General features: G+C 53.9%; 1 long non-coding RNA gene across 2 annotated transcripts in view; it reads left to right on the top strand.

Annotated features, from left to right (window-relative positions):
• LOC116446659 overlaps positions 1-20,207 on the top strand; it is a 45,990-nt gene that overhangs the window by 11,459 nt on the left and 14,324 nt on the right. Inside the window, exons 1-2 of one of the 2 annotated variants that reach the window (XR_004241300.1) lie at positions 6,175-7,125; positions 13,893-14,036. This is a non-coding gene — a long non-coding RNA (uncharacterized LOC116446659). Of the gene's footprint in view, positions 1-6,174; positions 7,126-13,892; positions 14,037-20,207 lie in introns of those variants that run through there. The other variant, XR_004241301.1, reaches the window with a different exon arrangement.

Below are 20,207 nucleotides of genomic sequence, written 5' to 3'. Positions count from 1 at the left end.
AGTAATGGTGCTGAGCTTGGGTATAAAGTAACTCCTGCCCTTCCTGCAGAGGCCTGGATTAAACCCAGCACTAACAAAAGTTAAACTGCCTGTATTAACACAAAGGTGGGGAAAACCAGCCACCACTGGAGAATCCCCTTCCAGAGACACACGAGCTGCTGTAGCCCACATGATCCACAGCAAAGAGGCAGCTGCTCTCCTTTAAAGCCATCCGAGCCTCTCAGGGAGGAGTCAGACTTTAGGACAGCAGGATCATCCTCTCCCCAGCGTGGTGCAGCCACGTAGGGCCAGGCCACGCCTGGCTTTGGGCAGTGCCAGCAGAGGGTGGATGGCAAATCCGTGATTTTATGGGGTGCTGCTGGTGGTCTCTTACAGCACGGGGTTTGACAAATGGCAGTGAGGGGTCTTGGACCTTTCCATGGTGGTGGGGAGCATCTCACGGTGAGCGTTTGGCTCGTGGTGCTGCTGGTTGGACGTAGAGGGGTCGAGAGCAAGGGGCGGGTTTTGGAGCAAAGCAACAACATTGTCACCCTGGACATGGGTTTTCCTTGGATCTGGTGCTCTTAATTTAGAGGCTGCAAGAGGCCAGGAAAACTCAGTGTTTTCCAGAGGTGGCCACATCTTCCCAGCGCTGCTGGGCTGAGAGTCACCCGTGTGCCCGGAGAGCAGCACTGCGTCCCCAGCCGGCTCTCCTGAGTGACAAACGCCTCGACAACGCCAAACCAAAACCATTCTCTGCTTCAGCTTAGCAGGCTGGAAAGGAAGATTAGGTTTCCCAGGTGGAAAATTTCCCACAGAAAACATTGGAGCCCTGTTTTCTTTCCGCTTAATGAACCTTGTGACCCTCGCTCCCCAAGTTATTCCAGTAATGCCCCAGGATCCTAATTAAGACCGAGCCCAGCGGCTCTTGGCATTGTGTAAACACATGGGAAGGCTCCAGCCCTTCTCTAGGAAGCTTCTCATCCAGTTTGGTTTAGGCAAATGCATCCATTGAAACTCTCCTCTCCTTTTTTTTTTTAACTTTTGCAGCAGCCCCACAATGGAGGCTTTCATCTCCACCTCTTGTGTGTATTCCAGTGTCATGCCCTCTGCTTTCAAAGGCTTAGGTTTGCCTTTAATTGTGTTGAGAGCCTTTGTCTCTAAGCCTTTAATAATGGAATTTTTTTTCCTCCTCTGCCAAAAGAGGAATTTTGTTTCTTTGCTGGCTTTTCTCCTAAAGCTGAAGTGACAGTTCCCTCTTCTCGGTGAGATTTACAAAGCTCATCTTTTAATTTTCAAGAGCCAAACAGCGGCGGGGGGGGGGGGGGGGGGGGGGGTGAAAGGAGTGAAACGTCATCATGGCTTTTAAACACTGTCGCTAGGAGAAGGCTTAATGATCTAGAAATACATAAACTGCACACTCAGGGGCCGCTTTGATTCAGTGACACCAAATTGTTGCTCCTGCCAGAGACCAGAATGGAGCTGGGGGGTCAAAGGCAGCCCATCCGGATAACGCTTTCCTCTGGGCACAGTCAGGATGGAATCCTGGAATTGTTTGGGCTGGAAGGGACCTTGAAGCTCATCCCATTCACCCCCCCCGCCCCGTGCCATGAAACACCTTCCCCTATCCCAGGCTGCTCCAAGCCCCAATGTCCAGCCTGGCCTTGGGCACTGCCAGGGATCCAGGGGCAGCCCCAGCTGCTCTGGGCACCCTGTGCCAGGGCCTGCCCACCCTCCCAGGGAAGCATTTCTTCCCGTAATTGTGGCAGGAAGCTGAGGCATGAGGAAGAAAATACCCTGTGCTCAGCTTGAGGGATCGCTTGAGCCCATCTCCAAGGATTTGAAACGAGAAAGCCAAGACGGATCCCGTGTTCCTTCTGCACTGAACTCAGCGTTGTCATGTTGCACCTCACGGTTGGCAGGACTTGCCTCAGCTCTGGAGTGGGGGACAGTCTTGGGATTGCCATCAGGGCTCTGTGGGATGAGGTGGGACAAGATCCTCTTCCAATCTTTTCTGCCCGTGGCTGGTGGTCGTGCAGGAAACAGAGGTCTGGGAGGGGATTGTCTTCCTGCTGAACAAGGCATAAATGGATTAAACTGCTTCATACTGATGGAACACTGACTTACCCCAGCTGGGCTGGTGCTGGAGCAGGTCTCCTTTGGCTCTGGTTGAGAGTAGGATTTGCTCTGTGGATTTTTTTTTTTTGGAGTATGACAACTCAGAGCAGGAGGAATTGCTTTGCAGCTTGTTTATGGTCACTGCAGTGGGACAGCTGGGCTGGAAATGAGTTCCAGCAGAGAAAAAGAGTGTTTTCCAGCTGCTGCCAGGGCTTGTGTGCTCCATCCCTCGGGATTGCCATCCTCAGCCCCAGTGATGAAGGACTGGTGGAGCAGAAAACCCTCTGAAGGGTCCCGAAGGCATAAATCTTTGGGCAAACCAGTGATTATTGTAAATAATCGTTTGGTAAATGAGGAGAATGGGCTTCCCAGAAGATGCCTTTCACTTTAATTATGAAATAAAGAAGGAAGCAGCCTTCTGTCTGGCTGAGCTGGCAGCTCAGGAACGGATCCAAGGGAAGCCAACCTAGCTGTCAGCTTTCCAGCCTCTTTGCTCTTCCTCTGGAGCACCCTGGCGTGCGTCTGGGAGCTCGGCTCTGTGGCAGGAACCAGAGGGACAGGCGCTGCTGCCGAGTGCCCTGCTTGGCCTTGGATGGGCACAATATGGACCAGACCCCTGCAGAGTGGGGTGTGCCAGCAGGAGCCGGGAGCCAGGAGATCTCTCCAGGCTCAGGTCGCTTCCAGTCAGGCAGAATGAGTGGAAAACGAGCTAAAGTGTCACCTCCGCGTGCTCTGGTGAGAGGTTCCTCACATGGAGAGCAAACAGGAGGAGACCTGGCTGCAGGCAGAGCGTGCCAGGGCTGCCATGTCCAAGGCACAAGCTGCTGTCCTGGCAGGAGCCAGCGTGGCCCGGGAGCTGGATGTGTGTTGGAAGGGCAGTGGGTGCTGACAGACCAGGTGGGGGTGCTAACAAGCCACAGGACACCCCACCCTCCTGCCAAGCCATTAACAGCTTCATTTGGGTGCCTTCAGCTCTTTATTCCGCTTCCCTGTTCCAAGCGGGAAGCGCGGAGGAGCTGCGGGTTCCAGCCTGTGCTGTCTCTCTGGCTCGGTGGCTGGGGTACCAAAGTGCTTCCATGCCTCCGGGAAGGGGGGGATGAGGGCTGGGGTGGCTTGGATGGGAGCCTCACCCTCCCAGCCCCTGCCCTATGCAGCACAATATCGCCTCTGTCCTGAAGAGACTGGAGATTTTAATCCCAAAATAGACATTTCAACAAAATTACTTTTTTTTTTTAATTTTTTTTTTAAATTTTTTGAAAGCCTTTGAGAGCTGCTGCTTTCATTTCAGGCACAGGGAACTCATCCCGAAACCTCCGGAGCTGCCGTGAAATGGGAGCGTCGCCCGCCGGGGAGCTCCGGCGCCCGTGTGCCTTCCAGCAGCCCTCATCCCAGAATCCCAGATCCTCATCCCATCCTGGCACGTGATGATGATGCAGTGCCACGCCTGAACACTGGGAAGTTGGCTGAAATCCCTGTTTAGCAGCACAGGCAGCTCTGTGATGGTTTTCAGTGCTCAGGGTTGTGACTCTAAGCCCAGGCAGCAATGCCTGGCAAATAACCCACAAGGCCTGGCTCGCTTTTTCTCATTTTCTTACTTTTAATTTATTTATTTATTTCAAATTTTATTATAGATTTTATTTTTTTTATTATAGATTTTATCTATTTTATTACACACTACTTTTAATTTTTTTATTTATTTTTATTTCCTTCTCCTTGCCAACCTATCTCACTTTACATTTTGCTTCCGTTCCCCTGCCCACAAAATACAGTCCAAGCCTCCAGACTCTCCAGCAGCCGTTCCAGATCCAGGCTTTGAGGGGGGAATGGCTTCCAATTGACAGAGGGTAGGTTTAGGTGGGATATTGGGAAGGAATTGTTCCCTGTGAGGGTGGGCAGGCCCTGGCACAGGGTGCCCAGAGCAGCTGGGGCTGCCCCTGGATCCCTGGCAGTGCCCAAGGCCAGGCTGGACATTGGGGCTTGGAGCAACCTGGGCTAGTGGGAGGTAACTGGAGCTTCCAAACCTTTTCCCCTTGCCCTTCCCTGGCTGAGAGCCTAGAGGAAGACCAGTCAGTCTCCAGGCATGCAGCGTGCCTGGGGTTTGGAGGAGGGCACGGGCTTGGGTGGATGCATAAGGAATTAGGTGGCATTTTTGGGAGCAGGCATCCTGAAAGGCCGGGCTTTGCAGGAGGAGCACTCCCTGCCTCTGGGACCAGCACGACCAGTTCAAAGGGAGGTGTGTGACCACTAGGAGATGCTTGTCGTGCTGGGAATTGTCATGATGCCACAGATTGAATGAACCAACCACTCACTGAAAGGAAAGAAAACAAGTGGAAGTGAATTGGAGAGGGTGGGGTTTTTTTTAAGAGGGGAAGAATTGTTAGGAGTCCAGGGGGACCTTAGAGCCCTCTCCAGTGCCTAAAGAGATTCTAAGAGAGCTGAAAAGGGACTTTGGACAAGGTTCTGGAGTGACAGGACACAGGGAATGGCTTCCCAGTGCCAGAGGGCAGGGCCGGATGGGATATTGGGAAGGAATTGTTCCCTGTGAGGGTGGGCAGGCCCTGGCACAGGGTGCCCAGAGCAGCTGGGGCTGCCCCTGGATCCCTGGCAGTGCCCAAGGCCAGGCTGGACATTGGGGCTTGGAGCAGCCTGGGCTAGTGGAATGAGATGATCTTTATGGTCCCTTCTGACCCCGAACCATTCTGGGATTCTGATTTGGTGTTTTAATTGTTACTGACAGTCAGCTTGTTAGAAAAACAACATCTTACTATTGGCTGGGAGTTATTCATTCAAACCACACTGTTTTTCCTGCTCTACCCCTTTTTCCCCCCACCTTTCCAGAACAGCAAGCTGCTCTCTCTCCCAGCCCTGGTGTTTTGTTCTCATGGGTGCAGCTGATGTGATGTCAAGGACACCACGGTTTCCTCAGCTGGCTGAACCCGGCCCGGAGCAGCACTTGGCCATCATTCAGGGACAGGGTGTGGAGTGGGATGCTCCCTGTCCCGGGAGGCAAATCAAAACCTCAAACCCCCAAAATATAAGGTACCTAATCACCTTTTCAATAGGACTGAGGGGGGATCCCCTGTCTCCCTTGAACGGCAGCTCGTGTGACATCAAGACACACCAGAAGGCCCCGGGCTGGTGCACAGGGGCAGCAGCCTGCCCAGCCGTGCCTGAGCACAGAGGAGATGTTCTTTCTGTGGTGGCACAGCCTCGAGAGCACCTAATCTGGATTTATTGAGGTCGTCAGACTGACTTAGCACGGCGGTGCCGAGACTGTAGGATAAATAGAAGCCTTCTATTTATAACGCTGCCAATCTGGCACCGCTCGCGAGCACTAAAAATAAGACTTTGTGCAAAGCGAGCCGAATTAATGGGCGCTCTCCTTGCATTGTCTGTGCAGCAGCCCCTGATCCTGTGGCACACTCAGTGCTTGGCAGGGATCCTGCGGAGCTCTGCTGAGCCACCACCTCTCCAGAGGGACGAGCGTGGCTCTCACCCGCGTGGGAGAGGTTCCTCCGTTCCCTTTGGGTGGTCCGATCGTGTGCCCGCAAACTCTGCGGGTTTGGGGCAGGAGTGATGAGCTCTGATACTGCAGCTGGGCAAGCTGAGCCCAGGGAAAAGGGGGTTGGTTGTGCTGGAGCTGCCTAGGGCACGTTTCTGGTCCCTGCGTGGAGCTGGATCGATCTGAGCTCTCCTGAGTCAGGGAGGATGTGCCAGACACCAAGGCAGAGCCTGGACTGCCACAGCTGCTGAGCAGCAATCCCAGGTACCCCAGGAGAGTGGAACTGGATTAATTTGTAAAGGGATCTGCTTAAGCTGCAGATAAACCCGCTGGGGATCTGCTTTCTGGAGAGTGAAGCGAGCCTCGCCGTCCAACCGCACCGAGTTTAACACCAAACAGGGTTTTTTCTTTAATATGAGATCTTACTGGTTTTTAACTCACCCATGTAAAATCTTAGCTTTCACCTGGCAGCCCACCCAGGTCCTGCTTGGGTTGTAATGGTGAGTGGCTCCAATATTTATTTTCTTTCATAGGAAAGCAGAAACCTGGATTTTATCGTTAACACTGTTGTGTACAAGATCTTAAGGCAGATACCTGCTGCTCTGATTTAACACCTGCCTGGCTTCCCTTAGAGTGTTTCCTGGGGTTGAATTTATTTTCAGAGCACTTCAGGCTCCCTTTTCCCGCTGTTTCCAGCTACTGAGGTCTATGACCATCCCTGTTGGATCTATCTGCTCCACACGTGGCTCTGCTGGTGGGAATAGGATCACAGAATATCCAGAGCTGGAAGGGACCCACAAGGACCATCAAGTCCAGTTCCTGATCCTGCACAGGACCCCCCAAGGATGCCATTGTGAGAGGTGCCAAAGCTGGTCCTCCACCACTCTCCTCTCGACACACCCGACTCCAGGAGGTGACCCAAAGGAGAAGAGCAGCTTCTGATTCATCAGCTGCTACCGAGGGCTGCCAGGAACCCTGGGGCCACTTTGATGTGCAGAGGAGAGCAGGGTGTGCATCCCATGGTTTGAGCTGGGATGTGGGATCAGGTGTGACACAACGTGACACGGACCTGCCGGATGTTGACGTTCCCCTAAACTCATTCTCAGTTTTTTTTGGATTTTCCTGCCTGGGATTTCACTCAGTTTGGAGGGGGTAGGTGCCACACAGGGGGAAAATCATTCCCGAGCCTCCTGACCCAAAGGAGACAACAAGAATTCACACGATGGGGCCTGGAAAGGAGGAAGAGGATGATGAGCTGGCTCCAAATGCTGTTTTACAGAGCATGGTGGGGGGGCTGTGACCTGGAGAGAACCAGCAGGAACACCCCTGCCTACACCACAGTGCTGTGGGTGGCTGCACCAAGCTAGACCACCCTAAATCCGAGGTTGGAAAGGACTGCCTGCAGAAGTTTGGAGCCCCGGGGAGGGGAACAGCGTGTGCCAGGCAGGCAGGTGGCAGCTTGGTGGCAATTGCACAGTTGGGCAGCCTTGGAGGAGAGAGCCAGAAGGCCGAGTCATTCCAGCACAGTGAGTACAGTTCAGCGCTGCCATACGGCTCCTTCTGCAGAGGAGGAAGCGCGCAGGGAGCGAGGCATCCCACTGCTTCTCCTCGAAAATGAGCTTCCCCCTTCTCCTGCCAGCGCTGGAAAAACGCGGTGGTCGAAGGAGTCCTCGATTTCAGGGCGCCGTGGGGAATGCGGGAATTCCTCGTGGATGTTCTCTGCTCCTTTGCTCTGCCCCAATCAGGCACCGGGAGGAAAAGATCTTTATCAAGGATGGGTGATAAACCCCTGCCGTGCCAGATGGGGAGGGAGGGAGGGAGGGACAAGAAGAGGTTGCTGCTGGCCAAAGAGTGCCTTGACCTGTTAGGAACCACTGGAACCAGAAAAGCAGATTTGAACAGTTTGATTTCCTGCAGGGCTCTTGATAGAAGTCGGGAGGGGAGTAGGCAAATGTTTTCCAGCAAGAAAACAGTAGGATTTTCTGCTTCATTTAATAAATCCACTGCTTTTATCCCCAGCCTGCCTTAACCCTTTCACCTCCACTAACATCTCTGGTGTGGGGTTACTGGCACAGGTGGAAAACTGATCTGCTGGCAGAATTTTTGCTTCAGTGCTTCTCTCTCTGCAGATGGAGAGTGAAAAGCAAAAAATGGGCAAAAATCAGAGCCTGGGTAGCAAGGCTTAGTCATGGATTTGGCAGTGCAAAGCTGGACTCGATGATCTTAGAGGGCTTTTCCAACTTTTGTGATTCGAAGAGGTTGGGAAAACAGCAGCTTTGGTGTCAGAGCATTCCTCAGCAGAGAGGAGAGCGTTTGTGGGAAGCTCTTTTGGGGAAGAGCATCCTTTGCTGAGCAGGCTCTGGGGAAAGGCTGGGAGCTGTAGCAGAGACAGCCGGTGGGTGGGAGGAGGGAAGATGTGGAGCTTTGCAGCAGGGCAGCAAGGAACACGTGTGTTTGGGGGCTGGGGATCTTGGGGATGGGATTTGCTTACTTGCAGCACCCGAGGTTTCACTGGTAGAGGAAGATTTCTTCTCCCCCATTCCAGAACCGAAGCCCAGAGCTCCCAGTCCATAGCAAGAGCTCATTGTTTGCCTGGCTTTTAAATCTCAGCTCTGAAATCACATTGGTGCAGAGAATATCTGCTTTAGCCCTTTCAAAAGGGTCTTTTCTCGAAAAGGTTTGTCACCAGGGCTGCTGGTCGAGCAGGAAGCTTTCAAACCATGAGAGCCCAGAAAACAGAAGGAAACAAATAACTGTGAACAATTAAAACATCTCCAGCAAGCCACCAGTCTTTTGGGGACATTCCCAACGCTTCAATGCACGTGGCTGGCAGGATCGAAACTCCCAACCACAGCTCCCACCATGGCCTCTTCCACAGTCGGGCTCAGGGATCACAGAATCCCAGAATGGTTTGGGGTCAGAAGGGACCTTAAAGCCCATCCCATCCCACCCCTGCCATTGGCAGGGACACCTCCCACTGTCCCAGGCTGCTCCAAGCCCCAGTGTCCAGCCCGGCCTTGGGCACTGCCAGGGATCCAGGGGCAGCCACAGCTGCTCTGGGCACCCTGTGCCAGGGCCTGCCCACCCTCCCAGGGAACAATTCCTTCCCAAGATCCCATCCAGCCCTGCCCTCTGGCAGTGGGAAGCCATTCCCTGTGTCCTGTCACTCCATGCCTTGTCCCCAGTCCCTCTGCAGCTCTCCTGGAGTCCCTTTAGGCCCTGCAAAGGGCTCTGAGCTCTCCCTGGAGATTCTCTTTTCCAGGTGAGCACCCCCAGCTCTCCCAGCCTGGCTCCAGAGGGGCTCCAGCCCTTGGAGCGTCTCCATGGCTCCCTCTGGACTCTCTCCATGTCCTTCCTATGTTGGACTTGTGCTCCCTCCAAGCAAATCCTGGTGCCTGAGCTGTGCTTTTGCTGCTGCATGTCCAGCTGTCCCACGCGCCTTTCCTTGCATTATTAGTTCCCAAACCACGTAGCTCCTCTTCCACTGAGTCTGTCTTTTCCCTCTGCCTCCCCTGAGGTTCCCAGGCTCCCCTGTAATTATGGTAGCCACCACTGGCTCAGCCAGCAGCACAGAAAGCCACCGAGCCCTTGGCAGGACTGCATGGTCTCCACATGGGCAGGGCGTGGTTCCACTTTGCACCAGCTCAGCTTGGTTTGAGAGCCGGGAGAAAATTCCAAAGCTGCCAGGGCAGGAAGCACCCGTGAACACTGGAGAGAGGCAGGCAGGTGGGATGCAGGCCGGAATTCCGGCTGGAATTTACGTGGATGGGCACACGGACAAATCTGCACTGTTTGGGGGAAGTGATTCTCTCCCGAGCAAAACATGCTCAGGATGCTGTGGGAACTTAAAAGCAACCAGCAGCATAAATGTTGGGTTTAAACCTGCTGCTTGTTACTTTTTTTTTCTCCCCCCATCCATCACAGGGTCCCCTTAGTAATTTTTTAAAAGTCTTTCATCCTGGCCTGAAGCTGGGATCTCTCAAGGGCTCTGCCCACACATTAATCGTGGTCCTTGTCACCCCCAGGCTGGCTCCCTGCTCTCTGCCTGGCTGCTGGCAGCCAGTGCTTCCCCTCATCTCATCCCACAGCTCCTTCCCAAAGTGCTCTCCTGCTCCCGGCCTCTGCTCCAAGAAGGAATGCTCCACCTTGGAGGCTGGACAGGGCTTGGAGCAACCTGGGAGAGTGGAAGGTTTCAGGGGGTGGAACTGGATGGGCTTTAAGGTGCCTTCCAACCCAAGCATTCTGTGATGATTCCATGACTTGAGAGCTCTCCCTTCAGCAGTGGTGGCATCCAAAGCCGTGCTCCAGTGGCCGGCTGGGAGCAGCTCTGGGATCTGCGAGCCGCTGTGCCATCGCGGGAGGAGATCCCGCAGATAATCTCCTTCCACGGCGGAAATATTCCGCTTATTTTTATCCTCGTTTCCTGTCTGTCAGCCAGCTAATTATCCCTCAGAGGACTTTCTCTATAAGTCTTTTTCGAGAAGGAAACTTGGCGAGTGCTGCCCGAACGTCCTTGTCCATTTCAATGAGAACAGTGGAGTCAATTTTAGTACCTTCTGGAGAAAATGTCTTTTTTTCTTTTTTTTTTCCCCCCTCCTTTTTTTTTGTGAGGTTTTTGTTTTTCCCTGTTTGTGTCCAGCTGCCAGTAGCAGAGTTTTCCTGCCTGGATCTTCTCTTCCATGATACAGGGGGGAGTGTGAAGAGGAGGCTCTTGCATTCCAGAATAGCCATGCGTTATTACATGGATGGAAACCTGGGCTTGCTCCAAACCTGCTCATCCAACGCTGGGGCCACGTGCTGAGTCCATCCCTCCTCTCTCCCAATCCTCGGCCTCCTTAATGGATGTCCTTGAGCATTTAAAAATGCAAACCATTTTTTGTTGCCGTAGCAACCACTCTTCTGGAAATGGGGATAAAAATGTGGCTCCTGGGAGGTCAGAGATGTTCCTTCTGAGAGGTGGTGGGTGCTGGGATGCCTTGAGAGGCTTCCTAGACACAGAGACTAGACAGGAGTAAGGGAATAAAAGAGGTATTTATTTGAAAGGCCTTCAAAGGTACCCCCTGGGGGCCAGAGGCTACTGCCAAGATGGACCCCAAGATGGACAACAGGTCACGAGTTCTTCACACTTTTGTGTAAGTTTGGTTCATTTGCATAGCAGGGTTAATTCTCCAATTAAAGCTTCAGTTTTCCCCTCCACTTTCCCCCCCCTTTAGAAGCTTTTGGTTTATACTTTTGGCCTAGGACAGTCTGGGTGTCCTTGGAGAGCAGGCCTGGAGAGGCTTTGTTACGTCTGCCTGGCATGAGAGAGCAGAAATTACCAGGCTACAAGGAACTTCAGAGTTACACACCAGGCAGTGCAGGATTTGAAAAATAGAAAAGTTAAAACCTAAGGCATCAGCTGGTGGCAGGAGAACAGCTCACAGCCACCTGCTCCATGTCCCTGGCTGCTGGAATCCCGCTGCCAGGCCTCAGTGATTCCCAAGAGAAGCAGCTTGGGATATTTCTCGCTGGCTCTGAGCAGCCTGGCCTAGTGGAAGGTGTCCCTGCCCATGGCAGGGGCTGGAATGAGGCTTTAAGGTCCCTCCCAACCCAAACTATTCTGGAACTCCGAGATCCCTCAGGCTCCTGCAGTCCCGAGCTGGGGTTTCATGTTGGCCCAATCTGCAGCCAAAGGAGCTCTCCAGATGGGCAACCAAGACTGAATTTTCTTGTGGCTGCCGTGTGAAAGCACGGAGTGTGGGGGCTGCATCCTCGCTGCTGTCACCTGTCCCTTGGTCGCTTGCAGGGACCAGATCCCCCAGTTTCCAGTTCTCTGCATGCAGGGGCAGAGTGCTGGTGAAGGGATTCCCACAGCACCCTCCACGCTGTGCTGGGGATGAGACACTGTAGTTCTCTTGTTCAGCATTCCCATCGTGGCAGGGGGAACCTGTCCAACCTCCTGAAGCTGCAGAGTCAAGCAGGAAGGCAGCAAAGTGCTGGCAGCAGACCTGCTGCAAGCTTCACCTGCTTCCAGAGCCTGCAGCTGGCAGATGGTTGAGATCGCTGGATCAATCCCAAGCAGTCTGTGGAGACTGTTCTCATGGAAATACGTAGGGAAAGTTGGGTTGTGCTTTTCGGATGTTGGCCTTTGGCAGTCAAAGAGGCCGAGCCTGTGGGTTCCCTTCCGTGCTGGAATTTTGTGCTAGAAGGGATCAGTGTTTCAAAGGAACGAGTGTTTCAACACTTACCCAAACGAGATGGGTGCTTTGTAATACATCAGCCCTGCAGTCTCTGTGTGCTGAACTCAAATGGCCTCTGGATCAAACCCCAGGGAAAGGCTGCCAAGGTTGGCATTGTGCTGCTGGAATTGCCCTCCTGGCTCTTATCATTACGGGATGGTGTGTCTTGGTTTGAAAATCCCAACGTGGTGTCTCCTGCTCTGGGCGTTGCTTTAGGCTGGAGTGATCTCTGCTCATCTTCAAAACCACCAAACAAAGCAGGATAAGCTGCTTCCTCGCTGAGGCACCTCAAATATTCGGGGCCTCTCTCCTCCATCCCGACTCTTGTATCACCTCCTAAGAAGACGGGGTCTTTTCCTAGTGCAGGTTGGTGGAAATTCCCACAAAGCTAAAGAAGGGCATCAAGCCTCGACTTCTAATTGATTTGGCTTCTGTCTCTCACGAGGCTTCATCAGCCATTTAATGCACCAGAACTTGCCCGGAGCAACTCCTTCCCCGTCTGCAGGAATTATTTCCCGTCTGGTCTGATGCCGAGGCGCAGATAGGCAGAGTTGGAAGCCACCCAAGCGCTCGCACCTCCCCAGGTTGGCGAGTGTGAGTGAATCACAGCAGTGGGATGTGCTGTTTGTCCGTGGGATGTGCGAGGCACCGAGTGCTCCTGGTCCTTCATCTGCGGCGCCTCACGAGGAGCACGGCAGCCGCTCGCACCCCGGGGAGCTCCTGCAAGGCATTTTTTAAAGGGTCATCAGCTCTTTTGCCTCTGAGGTGCTGAGTTAGCGTCCCTCCATCCAGTGGGGGTTCCTGCTGAGAGCTGTGGGCGGTCAGGAAGTGGTGCCTGAGGAAGGACCCGGCCGTGACCCCTCTGAGACGCTGCTGGGGTGGCAGCGTCCCTTTCCCGCCATGCATTCCTGGGAAATTCTCTCGCAGGACATCCTGTATCTGCTTGCTCTTGAGTGAAACCTCCAGCCCTGCGATGCCCAGCCATGCTTCTATCCCTGCCCTTTCCCGAGGGATGGCTGCAGTGGGCTCACACGGATTTGTCCCTGGCAGCTTCCTTGGCCGTGCTCTGGATGATGCCTGTGGGCTTTAATCAATATACCCGTGGTTAAATACACTCGATTCGATGCCGCTGTTTGGTCTTGGAGGGTTTGGGGTGAGGAATTCTTGTTCTGTGGGAATCATTAAGGTTGGAAAAGCCCTCTAAGAACATGAAGTCCCACCCTTAGCCCAGCACTGCCCAACGCACCACTCAACCATGTCCCCAAGTGCCACACCCACACACTTTTTGGACCCCAATCGGCAAAGCTGCAGACTTCCAGACAGTTCAAGATCCTGCTTTTTGCTCCCTGAAACACGTGATTCTCCTCTCCCTGCAGGACAGGGCTAGTTTTGTCTTGGGAACAGAAATCCATGTTATTGCTCATCACCAGCAGCCCGAGGCAGGTTTGGTTTGACTTTTGGCTGAGTTTTGGACCTGTTCTAGTTTGGACGGGGTGACGTTGGCTCTGCCAGAGGTGATCTTCACACAAGAATGCATCTTCAGGCCCTTGTGCCTGAATGGGGCCCGTTAATTTATTTTCCATTTACAGACCCAGCTTCACGCTCATCTTTAAAAAGCAAAAAGCTCATTAACAGGGAATTTTCTTGCCCAAATGCAGCAGCAGCAATGCTGACTCCTACACAGAGATGCTGCCACCCACAGCCTAAACCATGGCCTGATGTCCAGTTTGAGCCTCTACCCCTCAGATTTAGCTCCTCTGACCTCTTCCTTAGACACAATTTTAGTCAAGGTGAGTTATGACACTGTTCTGAGCGAGTGAAAATCTCGAGAAACATCTAATTGATATCACAAGCTTGAATAGGTGCAGCCAAAATGCCTTTTATTGGTAAAGGATTTTTTTTTTTTTTGTTTCTGAGGAAGGGAGCAAACCTGAGCATTGCTACCGAAATTTCAGGTGGGTGGGAAACAGGATGAACAACAGGATGTGTCCAGAGGTGAACAGAGCTGCTCAGGGATTCAGTTTGGGACTGACTTCACTCATGGAACTGACTCCATTAATACCTTTCCTAACCAGCTGGGCTCACATGGAGGAGCGTATGGATCACTGCTGCAGCTGAGACGGTGGAGAGCATGGGGGAGAGGACCTGGACATCCCCCAGGGAGGATGGAGCGACCTTGGGGCCCGTTGGAAGGGGCAGTGTGAGATGATGGAATGCAGGTAGTGCATCTGTGTCTTTTATCTGTTAACAACATCTCTTTAATCAAACTTGGCCCGTTCTCTTGGACTCATCCACGTGAACTGCCACAGGAAGGGGAAGTGGGGTAGAAACGAATCGCAGGATGGCCGTAGGCACGGGAGGATGTTGCTAGTGCAGTCCTGGGAGATGGATTTAGCAGAGAGGGCAGTTCTGCTGCCTCCCTCCAAGGGTTTGGTTAGAGCTCGTCCAGCAAATAGCTCAGGGAGAGCGAGCTGCCAGTGGAAGAGGTGTGGAGGAGCACAGAGAGGTGCCAAACAGTGGATGCAGGGTTAGAAAGCTGCCTGTGGGTACAGCTGTGCCCCGCCTTGCAGAGGTCAGCGTGTGCCACAGGATGGGAACGTGGGCTGGGCGTGGAGCATCATTCCATCGGCGATGCCGTGGAAGCACTGCCATTCCCAGCCAGGAAAACCACTGCCTCGGTGTAAGGGCATGCCTGGGGCAGGCTGGAGGCTGGCAAGGAGGAGGTGATTGCGCCCTGCTGGTTTCACTTTGCCAGCCTGACACCTGTGCCTGCGTGCACGGGCATCCCCTCCAACCATCTCAGCTGGCTCTGTCTCCAGCCTCTCCAAACCTGGAATCTCCCTTCTTGCTCCCTTCCCAGCCTGCCACACAGGAGCATCATTGATGCTGTCCTACTGGTTTTTGTGGGGTTGGGGTGGTACTGGAGTAATTAATTTGTGTAACTCAGTGCTCCCAGTGCCAGGAGTAATGCTGGAGCATCCCTGCACTGGTGGAATTGCTCTCTGCAGGAGGTTTAGGATCAGGACCGCTCACCCTTTGCCTTTGGGGTGAGAAGTGCACCCTCAGCAGTGCTTGGGAATGGTGTACCCGTGCTTGGCAGTTCCGTCTGCCCCGTGGGCTTTCCCACAAAGCACGATTGTGATTCCTGTTGCTTCCGAGTGGTTGGAGGGAGGGTCTCATTTTTGCACCGTGCAGGCACCAGATATTGTGTGCAGCTCAAAGGTGGTAATGTAAAGTTCTCTTTTTTTTTCTTCGCACCGGGGTTATTACCTTAATCAAATATTTATTTACAGCTCGTGCTGGCAAATACAGGCTTGACATAAAGGAATTCACCCCTGGCGTGTAGCGTTTAATGGGATTATTCTTCCGAGTAACTGAGCCTCCTTTGCCCTGATTGGTGTGGCTGCCCCTGGATCCCTGGCAGTGCCCAAGGCCAGGCTGGACAGGGCTTGGAGTAGCCTGGGATAGTGGAAGGTGTCCCTGCCCCTGGCAGGGGGTGGAAGTGGGTGATTTTTAAGGTTCCTTCCAACCCAAACCATGCTGTGATTCCACGATTCAGTTGGAGATGGAAGGATGAGGATGTAGCTGTGTGGCCAGTGGACACATCCAGGTAGAAAAAAAGAGTTGAAATGTGCCCTGGATTGATAAAGCAGCTGTACAGTCAGCAGGTCATGAGTTCTAGGAGCTCTCATGCTTATCCCTTCAGGTCCCAGCCTCCAGAGACACAGGAGGGGAGAGAAACCTCCTGGCAAAGGAAGTGTCTGGGTTCTGTGCTTGGGATGACACAGTTGCACAGACATGGTCAGACTGCACGCCAAGGCACGGGAATTAGGGGAAAGCTGAGTTTCCTGAGGTCTTCCTAGACTGTGTTTGCTCTTAAGCCCATCTCCTGGCAATGGATACCTTTCTCCTTGTGGGGAGATAACATTTCCCTGCAGGGAAGCTGACCCACGTCCCCGTGCATTGCTGCCTGAGCTGGGGGGGTTTGTGACTTCCCCACACTCAGGAATTTTGGTCTCCCCCAATTCCTGTGCCAAAGATGGTCTCCACGGCCTCATCCTCAGCCTTTCCCGTGAGGATCCCTCTCCCTGGCACTGTGAGCAACAGAGAGCACCTCCCTTGGATAAGCTGCCCTCTCAGCGATGGGTCCCGCATGTGGCAGAGCTGTGGGACAGCAGCAGGATCATCTGGATGAGTCCCCAAGGACATGGAGGGACAGAGCTGCTGTCTGAGTCAGGCACCTCTTCCCCCCCTGCTGCTGTGGCACGTGGACACTGCTTCTCCAATTTCCCAGCCGAAGGGGAAGTGCCACAGCAGCGACGATGCAGAGGAGCCTTGTGACCATGACACATCTCGTTAGTCAGCTCCCAGGGAGGGGAGGATAGGTTTGCAGGAGGATTTTAGCCATGGGCAGGGGCAGCTGGGAGCTGGATGCCGGTGGGAAGCAGGGATTAGGAGCTGGAGACGTGATCCCATGTGTTCTCCACGGTGCTGACTAAGGATCCAGCAGGAATCCTGCCCCCAGTGTGTGCTTCTCCATGGCCTGCCAGGCTTGTGGGCACCACAAAGCACCACAATGCCCTTGATGTCCCAGGGCCTTGGCAAGGAATTCTCATCCGCGGTGCTTTGGTGGACACGTTGGCCTGAGGTTCCTCACCTGCTGCAGGATGGAGGCCACGGGAGTTTTTGAGCCCTGTAGGTTGCACCCTCTGTGCCATTCACACCAGGTGAAGGTGGTTCCTTTGTGCCCTCCCTTTTCCCTCATTTTCTCTGGTGGGATCTCAAAGCTGAGGTTTTGGGGGTGATGGAGGAGAGGAGGCAGTAGCAGGGTGCAAAACTGATTTGTGCTGTCCCACGTCTCAGCTGTGCTCCTGCCTCTTGCCCAAGAGCATTCCTGTAGGAAACTGCTCCAAAGAGGAGTCTGCAGGGCTGGGCCCTCTGGGAAGGGAGGGAATTGTCTGTCCCTCGTGGTGATGGGAGGCTGCAGGAATGTAACAGGGAGCAAGGCTGCCTCCTAGCCCAGAGGAATGGTGAAATTATGGAACGTGAGGCACGAGGCCGTGGTGTCACCTGTTGGAAAATGTTCATCCTGAACCTTTGCTGAGCTGCCAGGCAGGAAAAGCCCGTGCCAGGCTCTCACAGCTCTCTGTTGGCCTGGCTGTGAGGATTGCCTCTTTCCAGCTTTTGGCTTCCAGCTCGGATGTTCTTCTGAGCAGACTTGATGTCTCTGCCGGCGTTTATCCAGCTCCTTATCAGCAGATGCCCTTCCTTGGTGACTCAAGCCCTGCTCCCTGACCACATCCCCTTCTCTCCTTGCCCCCACCCACCACAGCTGAGTCACTCTGCCTCCTGTCACAAGCCAGGAGCTCTTCCTTCGGTCAGCACGGAGACTCTTCTGGCCCAGTCTGATGTAAGCTCATCCCGAGTTCCTTTTCCCAAGCGGGCTCTGGAGTGGGAATTTGCTGCCTGTTACCACACTGCCCAGACCAGATGTACCCTTTTCCTCCCTTAGTCATCTCCAGCGGTTCCCCACAGGGACCAGTCCAGCTCAGAGGTACTGGAGGTCACCCAGCAGCGCAGCGCTCCCCAGTCTTGGCTGGTTTGTATTTCAGATGTGACTTGTGAAGGTGGCAGCTGTGAAAACCCAGTGCTCAAAGACCTTTCCCATCTTCTGAGCATCCCATAGCTGCAGGAAGTGACTTTCTGGTGTTATCCCATAAAAAGAGCATTTTCAGCTGCTCAAGGAGGGACTTTTAGATGAGAGGAACATTGAAAATCAAGGGCTCTCTTTCCTTGCACCCAATTTCGGGCTATCCCTGTCCCTCTCTACCCCATTAAATGTTGATGCAGTTTCATCTTCCCAGTCTCTTTTTGAAGGCCTGTGGTGTAATTTCCTGCCATGGGATGGCCAAACTCTGGACGGAAACATCAGCCTCTCTGTATAGCTATAAAACAAGGTGATTTTTCACATGGGTATCACTGCCCTTGATTTGGGGAAAGAGGAGCCGGCAAAATCCAACCCCCCCAGCCTTTCCTTGGAGAAGGAGCGTGGCGTGTGTACAATCCTGGGCTGGAAAAAGCTGGATCAAAGCTTGCTTTAGTCATCCCAAGTGAGTAGCACAGCCTCTCCCGAGGTCAGAGCTGGTGCAGGAGGAAGATGGATATCGGGTTAGCCACGCTGCTGCAGTCTGGAATGTGATAACATCCCTGCACGCCCTCCCAAATCTTTCAGGCGAGCTTGGAAGGCCTCGGATGGTTCCTGTTCCAGCAGGATTGTTGTTTCTCCCCCTGGCACCTGAGGAGGTGGGCTGGCTGCCCGCCCTTGTCCCCTCCCTCGGGGGCACAAAGCTTCCTGCAGGAAAGCTCTGGCAGGGCAGAGAGCTGGAGCTCAGTTGCCCAAGCACCTTCCTCAGTGGCTCATCTTGTACTGGGAGCACCGGTTAGGAGCACTGGGCCTGGATGGACACGTTGTCCTGTCCCTGAAGGAAACCCTCCTGATGGAAACACCTTTCCATTGGGAAGGACAGGCTAATTACCACTGCCTCATTTACCTCCTTCTGACATGCTCCCTTCCTCCTCCTTCTCCATGTTTTTCTAGTCCATCCACAGCTGCATCTCTCCTTCCTTGGATCTCCCATTTTCCCTTTTCAACCCCCTACTGCATCCCAGAGGATTGTGAGTTCCTTTCCTGGCCGGCCTCCCTGCCAGCCTGCGGCTTTGCCTGCTCCCTGGGCCTGCAAGGGCTTTGCAGATGTGTGTAAACACCCCCTCGTTGCTGCCAGAGCCCACTGGACTGTCCCTCCTGCAGGAGAGGATGGGATAAATCCACTGTTTTGGTTTCCTGCTGGAGCAGGACAGTGCAGTATCCCTCCCAAAAGCAGCTGTTTAGCTCCAGAAACTACACAAGATGACACAGGAGTGGGATTGTTCTGGGATTTTCGGAGGCTGGATGGCAATGCAGTTGTGGTAAGCCAATCATTGCTCAGAAATGTCCTTTGTTTTTCTGGTGGGGTTTTTTTTTTTTCTTCCCCTCTCGTTCTCCTCAGCTTCCCTTCTAATTAGGTGCTGCAGGGTCCAAAGGCACCGCTTGCTCACAGGATTGCCTTTCCCAGGCATGGATTCTGGGATGACCATGAGCTCAAGCCCATCTCATGGCTGGTGTGGGTTCCCAGAGGGATTTCTTCCCTTGGGAAATGCACCTGAATTCCCACCCCAGCTCCATCCCCATTACCATCAGGGGACAACGCTCAGGAGGGAACACTGAGGGCCACAAAGTGCCAAAGTCACCTCAGCAGTTCGGAGACCCAACTGCCCTCGGTTTCAAAGCAGCTGAGTCACTCGTGATTCATCCGAAGCCTGAAGCAGAGCAGGGGAATAAATCTCATTTTCTCCATCCCCAGCTGGTGCTGTGACCTCTCCTGAACCCCCTCCTCACCTTGCATTCCCTGGAGAGAGGAATGCACCTGGAGGAATGCTCCAGACTGAGATGTCTCCAGGAAAGGGCCATCCCAACACCACCAGTGCTTCTCCACCTGGCTGGCATTTTGACTGAAAAGAAGGGACAGAATGCAGGGGATTTGGCTGGGAATCCTGCATCCCTCACTCCTGCTGCTTGTTTTGTGGCAGGAAGAAGGAATTTACAGCCTGGTGCTGCACGGCTCTGTGAGAAGCAGAAATACAGGCTGGGCTGGGAATGGATGGAGAGCAGCCCTGAGGAGAAGGACGTGGTGAGAAGCTCAGCAGGACCCAGCCACAGGCATTGGCAGCCCAGAAAACCCCCGTGTGCTTGGCTGATCCCACAGCATGGGCAGCAGGGAAAGGGGGGAATTCTACCCCTCTGCCCTGCTCAGGTGGGACCCCAGCTGCAGAGCTGTGTCCAGCCCTGAGGTCAAAGCAGAAGGATGTGGAGCGGCTGGAGAGAGTCCAGAGGAGGCCACAGAGATGCTCCAAGGGCTGGAGCCCCTCTGGAGCCAGACTGGGAGAGCTGGGGGTGCTCACCTGGAAAAGAGAAGAGAACAATCCAGGGAGAGCTCAGAGCCCCTTGCAGGGCCTAAAGGGGCTCCAGGAGAGCTGCAGAGGGACTGGGGACAAGGCATGGAGTGACAGGACACAGGGAATGGCTTCCCAGTGCCAGAGGGCAGGGCTGGATGGGATATTGGGAAGGAATTGTTCCCTGGGAGGGTGGGCAGGCCCTGGCACAGGGTGCCCAGAGCAGCTGGGGCTGCCCCTGGATCCCTGGCAGTGCCCAAGGCCAGGCTGGACACTGGGGCTTGGAGCAGCCTGGGACAGTGGGAGGTGTCTCTGCCCCTGGCAGGGGGTGGCACTGGATGATCTTTAAGGTCCTTTCCAACCCACACCATTCTGTGATTTTATGGGACTGAAACTTGCTT

This window comes from Corvus moneduloides, chromosome 7 (genome assembly GCF_009650955.1).
Source record: "Corvus moneduloides isolate bCorMon1 chromosome 7, bCorMon1.pri, whole genome shotgun sequence".
Classification (NCBI taxonomy): domain Eukaryota; kingdom Metazoa; phylum Chordata; class Aves; order Passeriformes; family Corvidae; genus Corvus; species Corvus moneduloides.
The sequence above is the reverse complement of the archived record's forward strand: the minus strand, read 5'-3'. Positions and strand labels throughout refer to the sequence as shown.